The following is a 17,515-nucleotide window of genomic DNA, read 5'->3' as shown; positions in this document are numbered from 1 at the left end:
AGTCTACCACCCTAGTGAAATTAACTATTTATGAACCTAAACCTTCACTAAACTAGCTAGTGGAAAGTAAAGGGTCGAACCCAAAAGGAAGCACGCGAGTTTAAACACCAAATTCACTAATGCAAGAGTTGAAGGAGAGTAAATTTTTGTTGGTTTTCTTTGATTAAAGACTCTAAAACAATAAAAAAAGAAAGATAAAGAACGATTAAACCAAAGGGAAACAACGCCAGGGGGTACGGGGGAGTCAAACACGATTAAACAAAGGTGAACAATGATGATTATCATGAAGAACATGCCATAGAATACTAAATTCTACCTAAACAACTCACTCTCATGCAATTGTCTCAGCAAATCAATGAATGAGGTCTTAGCCTAATCCAGATCACTTTCATGCATCCAATTACACTCTAAGGAAATCGAGAGATTAAGAGTGCACAATACATAAAACTCTATTTCAACAATTCATTTTCATGCAGTCATTAAAGTAAAGATGATCTTATCCTAATTCAAATCATTCTCATGCATCTAAACTTGGGAACATTAAATAATGTGCTACTAATAATCTCAAGCTATCAAAAATCATATCTTTCATCAATTTATAGCATGAGTTCAATCAAATCATCATTAATCATCAATAATAATCCATGTTATTCACTCCCTTCCCCTAGCTAAATACTTAGCCTAGGGAAGAGAAACTAACCATGAAAACTAAACAATGTAAGAAAGTATTATTAACAAGGTTGAACATGAAAATCAAACAAGTACAAATAAGCAAGTAATGAATCAACAGAACAATAAGCAAAACAAATGAAAGCAATAAACTAAAGTAAAGAGATAGGGAAAAAGAGGTTACTAAAGGAAGACTTGAATTGACAAAGCTTGAAGAAGATCCAAGTTCTACAATGGAGGAAAACACAATCTAACCGTAAGAGAGAGAAATTAATAGAGAGACTAAACTAATCTATTCTAATCTAATTAGAATAATAGTTGATTATAAGTTAAGAGAGAATTAACCCCAAAAGGGGCATTTATATCCAAGCTAAATAAAATAAGAAAAGAAAAATAAAAGATTGGAAAAAAATAAAGAAAAGGAAAATAGAAAAAATAAATAAAGTAAAAAATAAAAGAAGATAATAAAACCCAAAAATCCCACCCCAAAACAAATCAGACCTAAACTTCTTCCTCTTCGATTTCTAGCTGCTTCAATGGGAATAATCCCATGCTTTGCATCCTATCAAACACCATAATCTATCATCATCATTAAATCATCACTGTTCATCATCATCTCCTATCATTGAGCATCAATAAAGGCTGTTCGATCTTCTAAACAATCACGTGAGAAGCTCGTGATATGGTTCAAATTGAACCCAAAAGACCGCGCTCGCGAAAGACTAGGCCGCGCCCATGGTGGTCTGAGCCGCGCCATCTTCCAGGCATCTCCTCGGCATCTACCGAAAATTTGACAAGGGGTGGAAGGACAGAGGCGTGCCTGCGGCTGAAGAAGACGAGCCCGCGGCGGTCTATGCTGCTTCAGTTGCAGCGGCTTGCGGTGGTCGGGAGATTGAGGAGCTGCGCGGGGTTGTGATTGGTGGCTGCTGGTGTTGCTTGCTGTGATGATGTCTCGTGTGAAGGATGTTATGAGGCAGCTGCTTGGTTTTGTTGGGTTAATTGGTGAATGGTGAAGCAAGGGCTGCTCTGTTTTGGCGCGTGAGGTAGAGTTGTGGGTTTGCATGGCTGGTGGTGGTTAAAATTGGTGGCGAGGGCGAATTGGTTGTTGTTGGTGAATGGGCAGGGAATGCATGGTTGCTGTAAATTGTTGTTGGTGAATTGGGGTTATTTTGTTGGTGAATGCGTGAGGAAAGTAGAGGGAAAGCAAGGGAATGATGTTTTGGTTGTGTTATCGTGTAGGGTAAGGAAAGGTGTGGTGATTGTGGGGTGTATGATAAGCTGCTAGCAAGACGACAATTAGTAGCATAGAGCATTGTGCATTTGCCTCAAATCTCGGACCTTAAACTCAATTTGAACTTGTAATTCGACCAAGGATCCGAAAACACCTACAACCAAAAAAAACACGAGGGGATTATCAAGAGATAAAATAAAATAAAATAAAATAAAGATAAAATAAAGTAAAGTAAAAAACTAAAAGAAAAAGAAATAATAAAATCAAAAGAAATTAAATACATTAAAGAAAACAAATTGGAAAATAAAAGAAAATAAAAGGAGGAAAACGAGAAGATTATTCATAACTAGAATCAAGATTTAAAAAAAAAAAAGAATACGAATCATAAATAAATAATGAAATTAAACTAAAAACAATTAAAAACTACAAAATACTTTAATAAAAAGATAAAAGACGAGAATAAACAAATAATAGAAATAAAGGATAAAAAGAGTTAAATTATTGGAAAATAAGCCGAAAAACTACTCAATAAACACCCCTAAAAGTGACATAAAAGTCACTTATCACAAATTTATTTCAAAACAAACGTGTCATCGAAGAAATGATGCCCACAAAGATTATTAAAAGAAAGCCATTTTCTTTCTATATAGTTGAACTACCTCGAAAGAGTAATAAGGCATACATACCCATTGAGACCTCTTATGCAAACATGTTCAAAATGCTCTTCGAGAATGGGAAGATCTAACCTCTCGAGCCAAGACCATTTGAATCGATGAAAAGGACTGATAGATTTTATTGTCCATACCATCAATCAAGAGGACATACCATAGAGCATTGTTTTAAATTAAAGGACTTAGTCCAAGGATTAATTGACAGTAAAAAGTTGGTCCGAATTTGACCAAAAAAAGGATGTTAGCATCAATGGAGTGTGGGAAAGTGATGATGGGGATGTTTACCTCAAAGATATAGAAGAAACTCCATTCTCCTCAATTTATTCAATCGATGATATTTGGGATGAAGAGGATTCCTCCATCGACGTCCTCACAAGATCACGGAAAATGCAACCTCCCATTACAAATGAACCCATTCTTAATATTCAACAAGTCCCCATCCCAATTATAGAAGATAAAGATGTTGTCAAACAATTGAAAAGGTCTAAGGTAGAAAAGAACGTATGGAAACTCCTAGCTACATCTAACGAGCATATGCTCACAGTAATAGATGCCTTAACTAAAGTAGTGATAGATTCAGAAACCTCACCTAAAGGTTTAGCTAACTTCCTTACTAGTGATCTTCCTACTCCCATCAACTTGATCACCTTTTCTGACAAGGATTTACCTCCTAAAGGTGATAAGCATATGAAAGCCTTGAATCTCACAATGGTTTGTAAAACGATGAACATTCCAATGACCCTCGTGGATAATGGGTTAGCAATCAATGTTTGCTCACTTCGAACTGCGAGGATGCTAGAAATAAACGATGAAGACTCGTCGTTAAGCTCTTAAGACTATTACTATGAATGTAACAACAAGAGTCATTAAACATGCTACCACTTTGTGGTAGATATTAAAGCGTTTTTCAACCTATTGTTGGGACGCCCTTGGCTTCATGATCTTAAGGTCGTCCCTTCATCAACAAGTCAAGGCAATAGTTGGAAGAGTTCCTGTCACAATCGATGCTTCCCCTATGAGAATCAAAACAATTGATAAAGCACTCATAAATGTGGAGCATGACGAGAATGATGAAGACTTATGGGGCTTCAATGTTGAAGAGGTCTTTTTCATCGAGGAAGAAGTGAAGACCCCTCTTCACTACGACCTCCATTCAAACTTTATAGTCAATGGCATTCTTAGAAAACAAGGACACTTTCCTGGAATGACTCTAGGAAAGAAGAAGGGAGTAGCGGTGCAAATGGGATTGCCTGGCCTTCCTAAATTAGATACTTTTGTACTTGGTTTTGAACCGACTCCAAAAGACTATAAGCTAGCCCGAGAAAAGTTCAATGCCTGGAGAAATGCTCGTACCCAAAAGAAAGCAATCCCAATGGATCATTACCTTCTCACTTTAAATGGACAATTCATAAGAGAAGGTGAAGATTATCCATGCTACGAGTTTCCTAAGCCCTTTGTCAAAGATGGGGTAAGACAACCAGGGTTCGAAATATTTTTGGATTGCAACTTCCTAGATGAGATCCCAACTCCTATTCACAAGGAGAAAGCACCACCATGCTTTGACTTTAATGTCATGGGACTCCTCTTTGGCTACGAAAAGAATGAGCCTAAGCGTATCGACGATGATTCTGCGCTTATCCAAACTGTCTTACAAAGTGAAAACTTTGATCCCACGAAGCACATTACTCTGATAGAAGGATTAGTCCGAGGATGGAAAAAGACTATGAAGGTGACTACACCAAGTGGATGAAAGATCTCCATAACAACAGGACAAGGACCAATGTTCGATGAGTTTGAATCGTCTCAGTCTGAGTCTGAGTCTGAATTAAAGTCTTCTGTAGTTGAGTCTTCTAAACCTTCTATAATTGCGTCTCCTTCTATCCATTCTAGTTTAAAACCTACTCCTAGGATAGTCTGTAGTCAAGTCCCAAAGAACATTTCTTTATTTGATGTAATGATTTCCGAGTTCAATAATATGTCTTCATTCGCTTACTCCTTGTGTCATTCTCTCACCCAAGATGATGAGTATTGCTTAACTAACATTAAAATTTCGATCCGTTTGATTATTTGCGATGACGGTGATGATGCGCTTATGGTGATGAATGAATTAGAGCGGCACGAAGGAAGACAAAACTGATAGTTTTGGGATTTAATTTGGGTGGGTTTTCGTTTTCTTTTTAATTTGGTTTTTTATTTCCCTTTTTTTTTCCTTTATTCTTTTTGTCTTTTCTTCATTTATTTTTTAATTTCTTTTATTTTATTTATCTTTTATTATAAATACCCATTTTTGGGTTAATACTCTCTTAACTTTTAATTCACCCTAGATTAGTTGAGCCTCTCTCTTATTTTTCCTCTCTTAGGGTTAGATTAGGATTTTCTCTCTCTAGTTTAGGAGTAGTTTTGGAGAGAGAAAGCTTGGATTTTAATGGAGATTATAGATTTTGAAGAAGCAAATTTGTGGATTCTTTTCACAATTATTCAATGAGCGTTTCTAACTTTCTCTCACCTTTATTGCTTTCATTAATTCTTGTTTTTGCTTAATTAATTATTTATTTAAGTAGTTAATTAGTTTTCTTGTTTAATTCTAGTTTTAATTCTAATTTTAGATTGTTTTAAATGTATTTGTTCATCATGTTTGCTTAGATTTTGCTCTAGGGATATGGATGAAGGGGATGTTGATGTTTTTAATTGATTAATTGTGTATGAATTGTGATTGAGGCTTCATTTGAGAACATGAATGATGACTTTTTTTCTTAGGGACCTTCTAGCTAATTGCCCCTATGATTTTTATCAGCTCTTAATTAATTGTGCGAGAGTGACTTAATTGAGGATTTAATTTCATCCATGTTTAGGCTAGTTAAATTGCATGGGAGTGAATTGATTTAGTCGAGTTAATTTACATGTTTGATTGTGCGGAAATAAATTAAATGTGTTTATTTCTCCTAATTAAGCCCTTGATAATTTGTGCTCATTTGGTTAGTTGAATTCATCAATATGCCTCGATTCCCCGATCTCTAGTGTTTTTATCGCTTGATTTTATTTATCTTGTTCCTTAATCATCTTGCCAAACTTCATTTCCGACCTAGTTGTTTAATCGACTAAAATAATTGACACTTAGTCTTCGTGGATCAACCCTTTACTTGCCACTAACTTGTTTGGTGTAAGTTTAGGTATATAAATTTCTAATTTCATTAGGGTAGTAGCCCAACGACATACTCACCCGCGATCAAATTTTGGCGTCGTTGCCGGTGACTAAGGCGTTCATTAGTTTGTGATGATTAGATTAGCTAGGTTCTTGTAAAAAGTTTGATCTTTATTTGATTTTCTTTGTTTTTTGCAAAAAATGGCATGCTTATCTTTTCCTCAATTTGATGATGAACCTTTCTATGCTTACTTTGATAGATTAGATGGTTTCCTTAGTTCCCATGGGTGTTCTCTTAGTGATGCTTGTAGTATAGCTTATTGGGGCATGAATGAGTATACTAGGGGAATGGTTGAGAATATGTATGATGGTAGATTCCAGTTTTTGTCTATGCATGATGCTTGGAATTTCTTCATACGATTTGCTAGAGATTCTTATGATAGAGAATGTCATGTTTTTTGTTTTGATTCTCAATGTCAAGATTCTTTTAATTTTTGCATGAATTATCTTGATGCTTCTAATATGCCTTGTGATGATCCAAATATGCATGTTGACTCCTTCCTCTCTTATGCTCATTGTGATGAGGTTTGTGCTAATTTTTATGCTATGTGATTTGATTTTGACCATGAACCTCAACCTAATAACATTAATGCCCAAACTCTTTCCCAAATACAAAATCTCACCCAATAAGTTCAAGAGCTTCAAGAAGAACAAAAATTGAGAAAAGAAAGACTTACCTAAGTGATGAGTGCTAGGGTTGATGTAAATGGATGTGAGGCACCTCATTTGGAGTGTGAAAGTGTTTTTCAGGATGATGTGGGATAAGGGTGTAAAGGAGAGGGGAGATTTTGTTGTGATGAGAGGATTTTAATCCTTTTCATTCCCCTTTTAAGCTTGAGTGCCATCCTTCCCTCTATTTACCCCCTTTGAGAGCTACCCTTGGTGAGGATGTGAGTAAGCCATCTTCAATTTTTGTTGAGAGAGTTCATGAGGAGGAGGATGATGAGTTTGAGATTCAAAGAGAGATTGAGAGTCCCTTGGTTGATGATGGAGGAGTTGAGAATGAAGAAAACTTTGATTTTGAGGATCCAACCCCCTTCCCCATCCTAATGAGTCTACCTTGCATGTTTGTGACACTTCTATTCATGAGTCTTTGGACTCATTTGAGGTTATGGCTATTATTCATTGAAGGTGTAACAAAACATTATAGCTTTTTGAGAGAGTTCATTAGCAATGCTTCATGGGAAAGGGGTGCATTTGGGAGAAACCTTCATCCTTTCATACACGGTTTTGGGTTTAGGCTTTGAGGAAGTTGAAGGAGTTGTTGTGGATCGTTATGATAAAGAAGAAGATGTGGTTTCTCTTGGACGTTTGATGTTTGAATGAAATGGAGATCATGAGTGTTCCTCTTTAAAGGACTCTATGATTGATTTCCATGATCTTATTATTAATTTGAGGAATGGTGATTAGAAAAAGTTCAATTGTGAGACCATTGCTCCTATCCCTTTTTCTCATGTCCCTTTTGCAAGAAAATTTTAACCATATCTCTGATATGTCCATTTTATATAGTGATTTACCCCCATCCCTTGGTCATAATTAGTAGTGTTTTTGGCTCTTTCGAACCACTTTTATTACTAATTGGTGTTTTCTAGTGTTTTCGAAGTTTTGGTTGAGTTTTGTAGGAAATTGCACTTTTGGAGCATTTTCCCGGATTTTTGAGTAGCGACTACGAGCATTGGAGGTGCACGGCCACTGATTGACGCCCAAGGCCGGTTAGAAGAAGCAAATCGGTGATTAAGGGCTCGGTATTGGAAATCCCGAGGCGTTTCGACCGAGTTCAAAGACCCAAGGAGGAAATCTGATTGGGCTTAGGAGTAAAGGCCCAATCAAAGTCCATTATTGGTGCCCAAGAGCTCCGCCCGGGGCCATAAGGCCTTGCCCGAAGGCGTGCCCAGCCGGGCGGGGCGAGCAAAGAAGAGAAGAACATCGCGCCCGGAGCACGCGCCCGACCGGGCGCGAGAGGTCATTTTAGCAACAAAAAGGCGGGCCTGGCCGGGCGGTACGGCGCCCGACCGGGCGCGAGTTTTAGGGGGTTTGTTTAGGCTCCGATTAGTTTCGTTTAGCGTAGAATTTCCTTGCTTAGTATTTTGATGTAATTTATTTAGGTAAGTTTAGGACTTCTTTTACACACTCTTACTACTTTTCTCTCTCTACTTAGATTTTCTCTCTCTAAACCTTTACTCTTTCTCTTGTTCTTAAACTCCGTTTGTAATTCCGTCGATTCGGTATGATTTCTATTTTATTAATTTCAGTATTTTTATTCCTTCAATTCCTTATGACTTGTTTAATTGCTTTGTTTAGTTTATTTCTAATCATGTCTGAGTAGTTTACTTTCTAGGGTTTATGGGGATCTAATAAATAATATGAGGGGGTAAATTATGATTGCTGATTGTTAATGCTAAATTAATTTCCTATTGATTGATTTAATGCTATGCAATTATATTAGGCCTGATTTAATTGTATGAGTTTGGTAATATTGATTCGAGATTCGAGAGATGAGAATTAATGTTTAGGCTTAGTTTCAATAGGCAGACTAATTTATAAATGGTTAAGTTGAGATTCGAGAGATGAGATTTAATACCGGTAAATTAACTCTGTGATTGTAATACGTAGCGAAGGCCCTTTATGATCTGATTGATTGATGCGTTAATGGTTGATTATTATGTTTTACCCTGGAATGTTGTTTATTAGTGAACCTGTGCCCTAGGTCTTTTAATATTTGATTTCTCCTATTTTCCCTGCTCATATTCTTCGTAGTATAGATCTTTAATAACAACAAATTATTACTTAATAATTTAGATTACTTTTAATTAATTAGGAATAAATTGACTTGTTTCCCTGTGGTTCGACCCTTCTTCCCTATCTACTTTTGTTAGAGGATTTAGGTAATATTTTTGATTAGGGGATACGACTTTACCCTGTCAAAATTTGGCGCCGTTGCCGGGGAGACGGTTTTATTTTTATTTCTAATTGTTTTTGTAGTCTAGATTATTTTTTCTTTTGCCTCAAAGGATATTAGTTCTTTGAGGAAGTTCTCAAATTTGTCTTTTTAGTTCTCTGTTTATGCCCAGGTGTTCCAGATCAGGTTACATTCCATTCGATCCTGAGATCGAGCGCTCTTTCCATAGATAAAAGAATCTTTATAGACAAATCCTGGCGGGTTCTGGGAGTAACGACATTCCTAGAGATTCGCCACCTGATTCTAGTGATTCGGAAATTCCTTCAGATTAAGAATCAGAGATGACTGCACCTAAGAAGCTCCAGTTCGGATTTCTGATTCTAGTGATTCGGAAATTCTAGTGATTCTAGTGATTCGGATTTTCCACACCTTTCCCCCAGACCAGATATAGCGGGAGTCCAGTTCGAAATCAAGCCCCAGTTCATAACGATGATAGAAAGAAAGCAATTCAGTGGAGCTAAGGGTGAAGATCCTAATCTTCACATTGCAGATTTCTGTCAATACTGCAATACTATTCAGCAGAATGGGGTAACGCAGGACCAGATCAGGGAGATTCTCTTTCCCTTTTCTTTTTGTGGAAAAGCTAAATTGTGGTTTAATGGTTTGAATAGAACTGCACTTGGTATTACTAACTGGGAGACTCTTGCTTTAAATTTTTATAACAAATATTACCCTGCAGAGAAAACAACTTTACTAAGAAGTGCCATTCAGAACTTTGCCCAAAAGCCAGATGAAGCATTATATGAGGCTTGGGAGAGGTTCAAGGATCTGCAGAGGGAGTGTCCCCACCATAACTTGGCAGAGTGACAGTTAATTCAAGCTTTTTACAACGGATTAGGGAATGCATCTACAACAATTCTAGACTCCGCAGCTAGTGGTAGATTTATGAAACTCTGTTGCTAATGTTTCTGCTGTTGCTAATAACTCTAATGATGTTTTTTGTGAAAATTGTGGAAGTGTAGCACATTATGAGCAAGATTGCAAGAGCTCGATAGAGCAAGTTAATGCTTTTCAAACCTATAAGCAGAATAACCCATACTCCAACACCTACAATCCTGGCTACCGAAATCATCCATATTTATCATATTGGAGCACCAATGTTCAAAATCCTCCACCTCCACAACAACCACAACAAGCACCCCCTCCACAGCAAAAATATTACCACCCTCACTCTAACCAGAAAGCCCCAGCACGAACCCCTACTACATCTTCCGACCCTGCCTTGTCAAAAATTAGAGTGATGCTAACTAGTACGCAAAAGCATATGGAGAGTAGAGACCAACAGATTGACTCAATTATAGCCCATAATAAAGTCATGGAAACACAAATTGCCCAATTGTCCTCTACCCTACAAGCTCGCCAGCAGGGAGCTCTACCATCGTAGGGAATTCAACCAACGGATCATGCAAATGCAATCACCCTAAGGAGTGGTTCACACTACGATGGGCCTCCTATGCCCAAGGAGGATGAACCTGATTTAATTAATATTGCTAATCATGATTCTGTTACACCTAATGTTTCTGCAGGGCTCTAGGGTAATACTAATATTTTTGATAATTCATTGTAGGGTACAACCTCAGGGAAGGATGCACCCCAGGAGAAGAGTAGTGAAGCACAACAACCTACAATCAAACTACCATTCCCAAATCGCCAATTGAAGACTAAGTTGGATAAGCAGTTTGGTAAGTTTTTGGAGGTTGTGAAAAATTTGCAGGTAACGGTTCCTTTCACAGAACTTATTACACAGGTTCCTGCATATGCTTAATTTATGAAAGATATTTTGACTAGGAAAAGGGCCTTTAATGAAGTAGAAACTGTAGCTTTTACAGAGGAATGTAGTGCACTATTACAGAATAAATCCCCTCCTAAATTAAAGGATCCCGGTAGTTTTTCTATCCCTTGTCATATTGGTAATGTCTTCATAGATAAAGCATTGTGTGATTTGGGTGCTTCTGTTAGCGTTATGACATCGTCTATCTGTTCTAAATTAAATATGGGTGATTTAAAAATTACTAATATTACTTTGCAAATGGCAGATCGTTATGTTAAATATCCCCTAGGTATTTTAGAGGACGTCCTTGTTAGAGTTGGTAAATTTTTTATCCCTGTAAATTTTGTTGTTTTAGACATGGCTGAGGATACACAAATCCCCATTATATTAGGTAGACCTTTTCTCCATACTGCAGGAGCCATTATAGATGTTAAAAATGGTAAACTAACCCTATCTGTTAGTGATGATAATATTACATTCAATTTAGGGAAAGTTTTAAAAGGTCCTATGCTAGAGGAAAATTGTTGTCTAATTGATGTCATTGATATAATGGATGATATTTGTGAAGATAGCTTAACACAGGTTCTTGCAAGGGATCCCTTGGAAGAAATACTTTGTGGAGATTTGTCTGCAGGTGATGTGAGTATCTGGAGTAAAGAGGTGGATGTCATTGAAAAAGCTCTTGCCATAGAAGAACTTGATCCTAACGAGAATAATAAGGTAGTAAAATTGGTTCAGGAATCAAAACCTGCAGAGGTGAAGAAACCTGAATTAAAACCTCTCCCTTCTTACTTAAAATATGTTTTTCTTGATGAGCAGGAAATGTACCCTGTGATCATTAGTACTGCACTTGATGACCCACAAATTTCCCAACTTCTAGAGGTTCTTAGAACCCACAAAAGGGCAATAGGGTACAATATTGATGATCTCAAGGGTATAAGCCCTGATTTTTGTATGCATAGGATACACTTAGAGGACAATTACAAGCCATGTATTCAACCCTAGAGGAGGTTGAATCCAAATATGCAAGAAGTAGTCAAGAAAAAGGTTATGAAATTACTTGATGCAGGTATTATATATCCTATTTCTGACTCTAAATGGGTAAGTCATGTACAGGTGGTTCCTAAGAAGGGTGGGATGACTGTTATAAAAAATGATAAAAATGAATTGATTCCCACTAGAACTGTTACAGGGTGGCGTATGTGCATTGATTATCGTGGATTAAATATCGCCACTAAAAAGGACCATTTCCTTCTTTCCTTTATTGATCAAATGCTTGAGAGGTTAGCTAATCATAAGTTCTTTTGCTATCTGGATGGGTATTCGGGATTTTTCCAAATTCCGATCCACCCTAAAGATCAGGAAAAGACTACATTTACATGTCCCATATGGTACTTTTGCATATCGTAGAATGCCTTTTGGTTTATGTAATGCACCTGCTACTTTTCAACGTTGCATGATGAGTATCTTTTCTGATTTCATAGAATCTATTATGGAAGTTTTTATGGATGATTTTAGCGTGTATGGTTCTTCATTTGATGCATGTTTAGTTAATCTCGCTAAAATTTTGAAAAGATGTGAAGACTGCAATTTGGTTTTAAATTGGGAGAAATGTAACTCTATGGTGACAGCGGGAGTAGTTCTTAGCCACATTGTATTTGATAAGGGTTTACAGGTAGATAAGGCTAAGATTTTAGTGATTGAGCAACTACCTCCCCCATTTAATGTTAAGGGAGTTAGGAGTTTCTTGGGTCATGCAGGGTTTTATCGTCGTTTTATCAAAGACTTTTCTAAAATTGCTAAACCACTAACTCAACTTTTGCTCAAGGATGCCCCTTTTGTTTTTATTGACGAGTGTCTTGAGGCTTTCAACAGGATTAAGCAAGCTTTGATATCGGCACCCATCATATGTGCACCCGATTGGAATCTTCCTTTCGAAATCATGTGTGATGCAAGTGACTTTGCTTTAGGAGCCGTGCTTGGACAAAGGAAGAACAAAGTTTTACATGCTATTTACTATGCGAGTAAAACTTTGGATGAGGCTCAAGTCAATTATGCCACCACGGAGAAGGAGTTTCTTGCTATTATTTATGCTTTAGAAAAATTTATATCATATCTAGTTGGTTCTAAAGTTATTGTTTTTACTGACCATGCAGCTTTGAAGTACTTAATAGCCAAGGCGGAATCAAAGCCTAGGCTACTCCGATGGGTTCTCTTGCTCCAGGATTTCAACATTGAAATAAGGGACAAAAAGGGTGTAGAGAACGTAGTGGCAGATCACTTGTCACGAATCATGTATGATGAGGGTAAGGATTCTCTTCCTATAGATGATTCATTCCCCGATGACAACCTGTATGCAGTTAAAGAGCAACACCCCTGGTATGCTGACTTTGCTAATTATTTAGTGGGTGGTACTCTACCTCTTGACTTGTCCTACCAACAAAAAAAGAAATTCCTTTCTGATGTTAAACATTATTTTTGGGATGATCCTTTTTTGTTTTGTGAGTGTGCAGATGGATTATTTCGCAGGTGTGTTCCCGAATGGGAGATTCATGGTGTACTTACTATCTGTCACACTTCACCCTATGGAGGACATCATGGTCCATCCAAAACGGTGGCCAAGATAAATGAGTCAGGATTTTACTGGCCCACCATGTTTAAGGATGCTAACATTTTTGTGCAGGCTTGTGACTCTTGCCAGAGGACTGGCAACATCTCGCGGCGGCATGAGATGCCTCAAACAGGGATTTTAGAAGTTGAAATTTTCGACGTTTGGGGTGTTGATTACATGGGACCTTTCCCTTCTTCAAGGGGGAATCGTTATATACTTGTCGCCATTGATTATGTATCCAAATGGGTTGAGGCCATTGCCACTCCTACCAATGATGCCAAGGTGGTCCATAGGCTTTTCAAGAAGACCATTTTTTCGAGATTTGGAGTACCTAGAGCCATAATTAGTGATGGAGGATCCCACTTTCATGAGCGGAAGTTAGATACCCTTCTCAAAAAGTATGGTGTCTACCATAGGACATGTTTAGCCTACCATCCCCAAACTAGTGGCCAAGTTGAAGTTTCTAGTCGTGAGATCAAGGCCATCCTAGAGAAGGTGGTAGCAAAATCGAGGAAATATTGGAGTGATAAGTTAGATGACACCCTTTGGGCATATAAAACCGCATTTAAGACCCCAATAGGCACTACCCCATATAGACTTGTGTAAGGTAAAGCATGTCATCTTCCGGTGGAATTAGAGTACAAGGCATATTGGGCTATTAAGGAGCTCAATTTGGATGCTAAGCTAGCGGGAGAAAAGAGGTTATTACAACTTAACCAACTTGATGAGTTTAGGTTGATGGCCTATGATAGTGCGCGTGTCTACAAGGAGAAGACTAAGAGATGGCACGACAAGATAATCCTTCTGAGAGAATTCAAAAAGGGTGACAAGGTGTTGTTGTTCAACTCTAGACTTAGATAAAATTTCAACGCAAGAGGGTCGTGCGGGACCTAGATAAACCAGCGCTTTGCGGGAGGCAACCCGTATTTTTCTTGCTTTTTAGTTTTTATTTTTTACTTTTTCTTATGAGAGGAAAGAGGAGGGAATTTAATGAGTGTTATGAGTTTTTGGTACAGATTGAGGAAAAGAGTTAGCCAAAATTTGAAGAAAAAGAAACGTCCAACTAGCTCTCGGGCCCGACCAGGCGAGGCTCCGCCTGACCGGGCGCGAGAGCAAGGGTTTGAAATTAGCGAAATTCGTCTGGCCGGGCGGAGGAGCGCCCGATCGGGCGCGAAACTTGACGTGTACGGAGTTTATTTTCGCCCGACCGGGAGAAAAGGCGCCCAACCGGGCGCGAGAGTGAGGAAAATTTTTGAAGAAACATCGCCCGATCGGGCGCGAGAAGAGGCAAGAATCGGCACATCAGGTCGCCCAACCGGGCGACGGGCCGCCCGACCGGGCGCAATCCCACCTCAGCTTTTCCGCCTTCTTTCTTCTTCCATTCTTTTCCTCCATTATTTCTCTCTCTAAAACTCAAATTTCCTCTAACTTCTCTCTAAGATATCTCCTCCATCTCTTACTCAAATTCAAAAAAATTTACATATTCTTTCTCCTCTCTTCATCCTCTACATTCTTATACAAAAATTTTCAAGTTTCACAAAAATCAAATTTTGACCCATTTCCTAAAATGGCGACAAAGAGGGCAAGGACTCCACTCGGGGGTAGCTCAAACTCGTCTCAGCAATATGACCCATCTCTACAACTTGCTCAGTGGCCGACAATCAAGATTGCGACCCTGGAGCAAAAAGAGAAGCTAGAGGTGCTCTACGGGTGAGAGGTAATTCCTTCACGGTGGTTACACCGCCCTACTTTAGAAGCTCTAGGAATTTATGATTTTGTTTGACGTTTTATGAATGATATTGGTATGCGTAAATTTGTTGAAATGCATTATGCCACATATCGTGAATTTTTGTCATCTTTAGGTGTTCAAAATCATAAAAGTGGACCAAAATTGATTTTTAGGCTAAATAATAGAAATATTACTTTGTCTTTTGTGGAATTTTGTAAATTGTTTGAATTGGATCATGAATTGGATCGACAATGGCATGCTGAATTTAAAATGGAAAATGTGTATTTTTCTTTAACTGGAATGCCTAATGTAAATGCACAACATGCTAGTGCCAAACCGATCCACCACCCCGTCCCTAAAATGTGGCAAAGATTTTCCGGTGTGTGTTTCCTAGATAGATACGAACCCCATAACTGTCAGACCAATGAACTTGCTGTGATTGGACATTATGTGTTTGGGTTCGGGAAGCTGAACATAGCTAGGTATATCATTCACCACCTAGGCAGACATGCCACCGCTAGCAACACCGTCACTACCCCCATCCGTCTTGGTGGCCTTATCACCAGGATAGCCATCAAGAAAGCGGGCTTTGTAGAGAATAGACCCCACCGTATGACTAACTGTGGACCTGACACCTACATGACCGCTAGGTACCTTGAGGAGTTGGGGTGGTTGAGGGTAGATGGTCACCAGGTCACCCATTGGTGTATCAAGGTAGGGAACGAGCATCCATTGCCCATCTTTCCCCTACCTAACCTAGACTTGACCGCATTTCCCCCCGGGCAGGATTCTTACACCTACGCCCTTCTAGTTTCCCATGCCCGAGGGGAGGCACCTCCAGTTCCACCACCACAGCCTCCACCTATGACTGAGCCTTTACAGATTTCACCATCACCACCCCGCCAGTCTCACTCAATTCCCTAGGCCGACTCTAACCCAGTTTGGGACCTTCAGAGTATAGGTCAGGCCCTAGGACGTATAGAGCACTCCCATACTGACATGAGGAGGATGATAGGGTCCATTGACCATAGATTGGGTTACCTAGAGAGGAACCAGGGTAGAGGGCTTTACCCCATTTATGATGACTATGCTCGTCGGGGCAACATTCCCGACGATGCTATTTACCCAGACTGCTTCCAGCCTCCACCCCAGGGATACGATAGGGATCCCACTGCCCATGGTATTTACACTGACTATTCCTTTTTCCATGGGTACGGCAAGGATATACCTTTTGGGGGACCGGTCGGGGGGAGTTATCATGCTAACTATTTTGGTGGTAGCTCTTTTGGTGCAGGTGGTGCAGGTAGTAGTGGGAGAGGGGGTCCACACGGATGGATCAAGACGAGGAGGATTAGCCATGCTGGGCTAGCTCTCGGGCCAATGAGGACATTGTCTGATTTTGGCTTGGGGGAGATTTTTGGATTTGGTATATATTTCTTCTTCCCTTTTTCTTTTATTTATTTATTTTTGGTGTGTTTTCTTAGTTTAGATGTATTGCTTTCTTATGTGAAAAAAAAAATTAAAAAAATCATAAAATACGTTCCAATGAATTGTAAATCATGCTTCCCTGTGCCCCATACTTGAGAAAATTTGTTTTGATTCTTGGTTTTTGATGATGAATATTGTGGATTAGTTGATCATGATTTGAAGTTTGATAGCTTGGATGCCTAAACTTGCGTCAATTTTGTCCAACTACCTGTGAATATAGTGCTTGACTAGTTGATTTGGTTAGGAATATGTGTTTAGTTCCTAGTATGTCAATGAATTTGAGTATTGGTTTGCAACTATGAGTAGTGTTTCATGACTCATTATTATGCACATGAGGAGGACGAAGGCGTTCATTCTTTTAGGTAGCCTTCAGAGAATTTAGATACGTTTGTTCCCTTCTTACTACCCATGTTGTTTCTTGTGCCCTTTTATTGTTTATTAGCCATATTACAAGTCATATTTGCCCCATTGGTTACTAGTTCCAAGCTTGTCTTGGGGGAGCTATTAGTGAGTGAGGTGAGGGAGTTTGTAGTGTGCACATTATTTGTGCAATTTGGGTGGGTTTTGAGAAGTAATTTGTTCTTGATCATATTTTTGTTTTGATGAGTTTAAAAGTTGAATATCCTTGGAAAAACAAAAGGGTGATGAAAAAAAATGAAAAAAAAAGTGAACTTCAAAAGAAAAAAAAAAGAGCAAAAAGAGAAAAATTGTCATATGTTCAAATGATCTAAGTGAAGGTTGATCAAAAGAAAGAAAGAAAAAAAAGGGTTAAGTTTCGATGAGGAAATTCATGTTTAGTAGTTGGAGTTTGTTTTTCACTCAAGTTCTACATTATTATATTTTTATGAGTGAATTTTGTAAGTGTTGGGATTGTTTGATTTGTTTGGAGTTGTATTTGGTGGATTTTTGTTGGAATTGAGTATGTTGGAGATGTATGATCATTATTTATTTTGATCATGGGTTTATTAGGAATTGGCTCCCTTGATGCATAGCTTTTCTCTCACATATTCCCAAATATTTCATACCTTTTACCCTAGCCTTACATTATAAGCTTTAAAGACCTTCCGACCTTGTGCATAGAGTTGTGTAAATGTGAAAGTGTTGCTTATCAATGCAAGTTATGACTTAGCATATTCCGAGTCGACTATTAGGTTGAGTGTATGTTTTTTTAAACACACTAGTGT

At 38.4% G+C, this 17,515-nt stretch overlaps 1 non-coding gene and 1 pseudogene across 1 annotated transcript; one reads left to right on the top strand and one right to left on the bottom strand.

Moving 5' to 3' along the window:
• The window catches only part of LOC145566511 (uncharacterized), a 252,110-nt pseudogene that overhangs the window by 18,020 nt on the left and 216,575 nt on the right, over nt 1-17,515 (top strand).
• LOC145569678 (small nucleolar RNA R71) lies at nt 9,423-9,529 on the bottom strand. The gene has a single exon (XR_014096237.1). It is a non-coding gene; the product is annotated as a small nucleolar RNA R71 (small nucleolar RNA).

This window comes from Chenopodium album, chromosome 11 (assembly GCF_948465745.1).
Source record: "Chenopodium album chromosome 11, dcCheAlbu1.1, whole genome shotgun sequence".
NCBI classification, from domain to species: domain Eukaryota; kingdom Viridiplantae; phylum Streptophyta; class Magnoliopsida; order Caryophyllales; family Amaranthaceae; genus Chenopodium; species Chenopodium album.
This window is presented reverse-complemented; position numbering and strand designations above follow the sequence as displayed.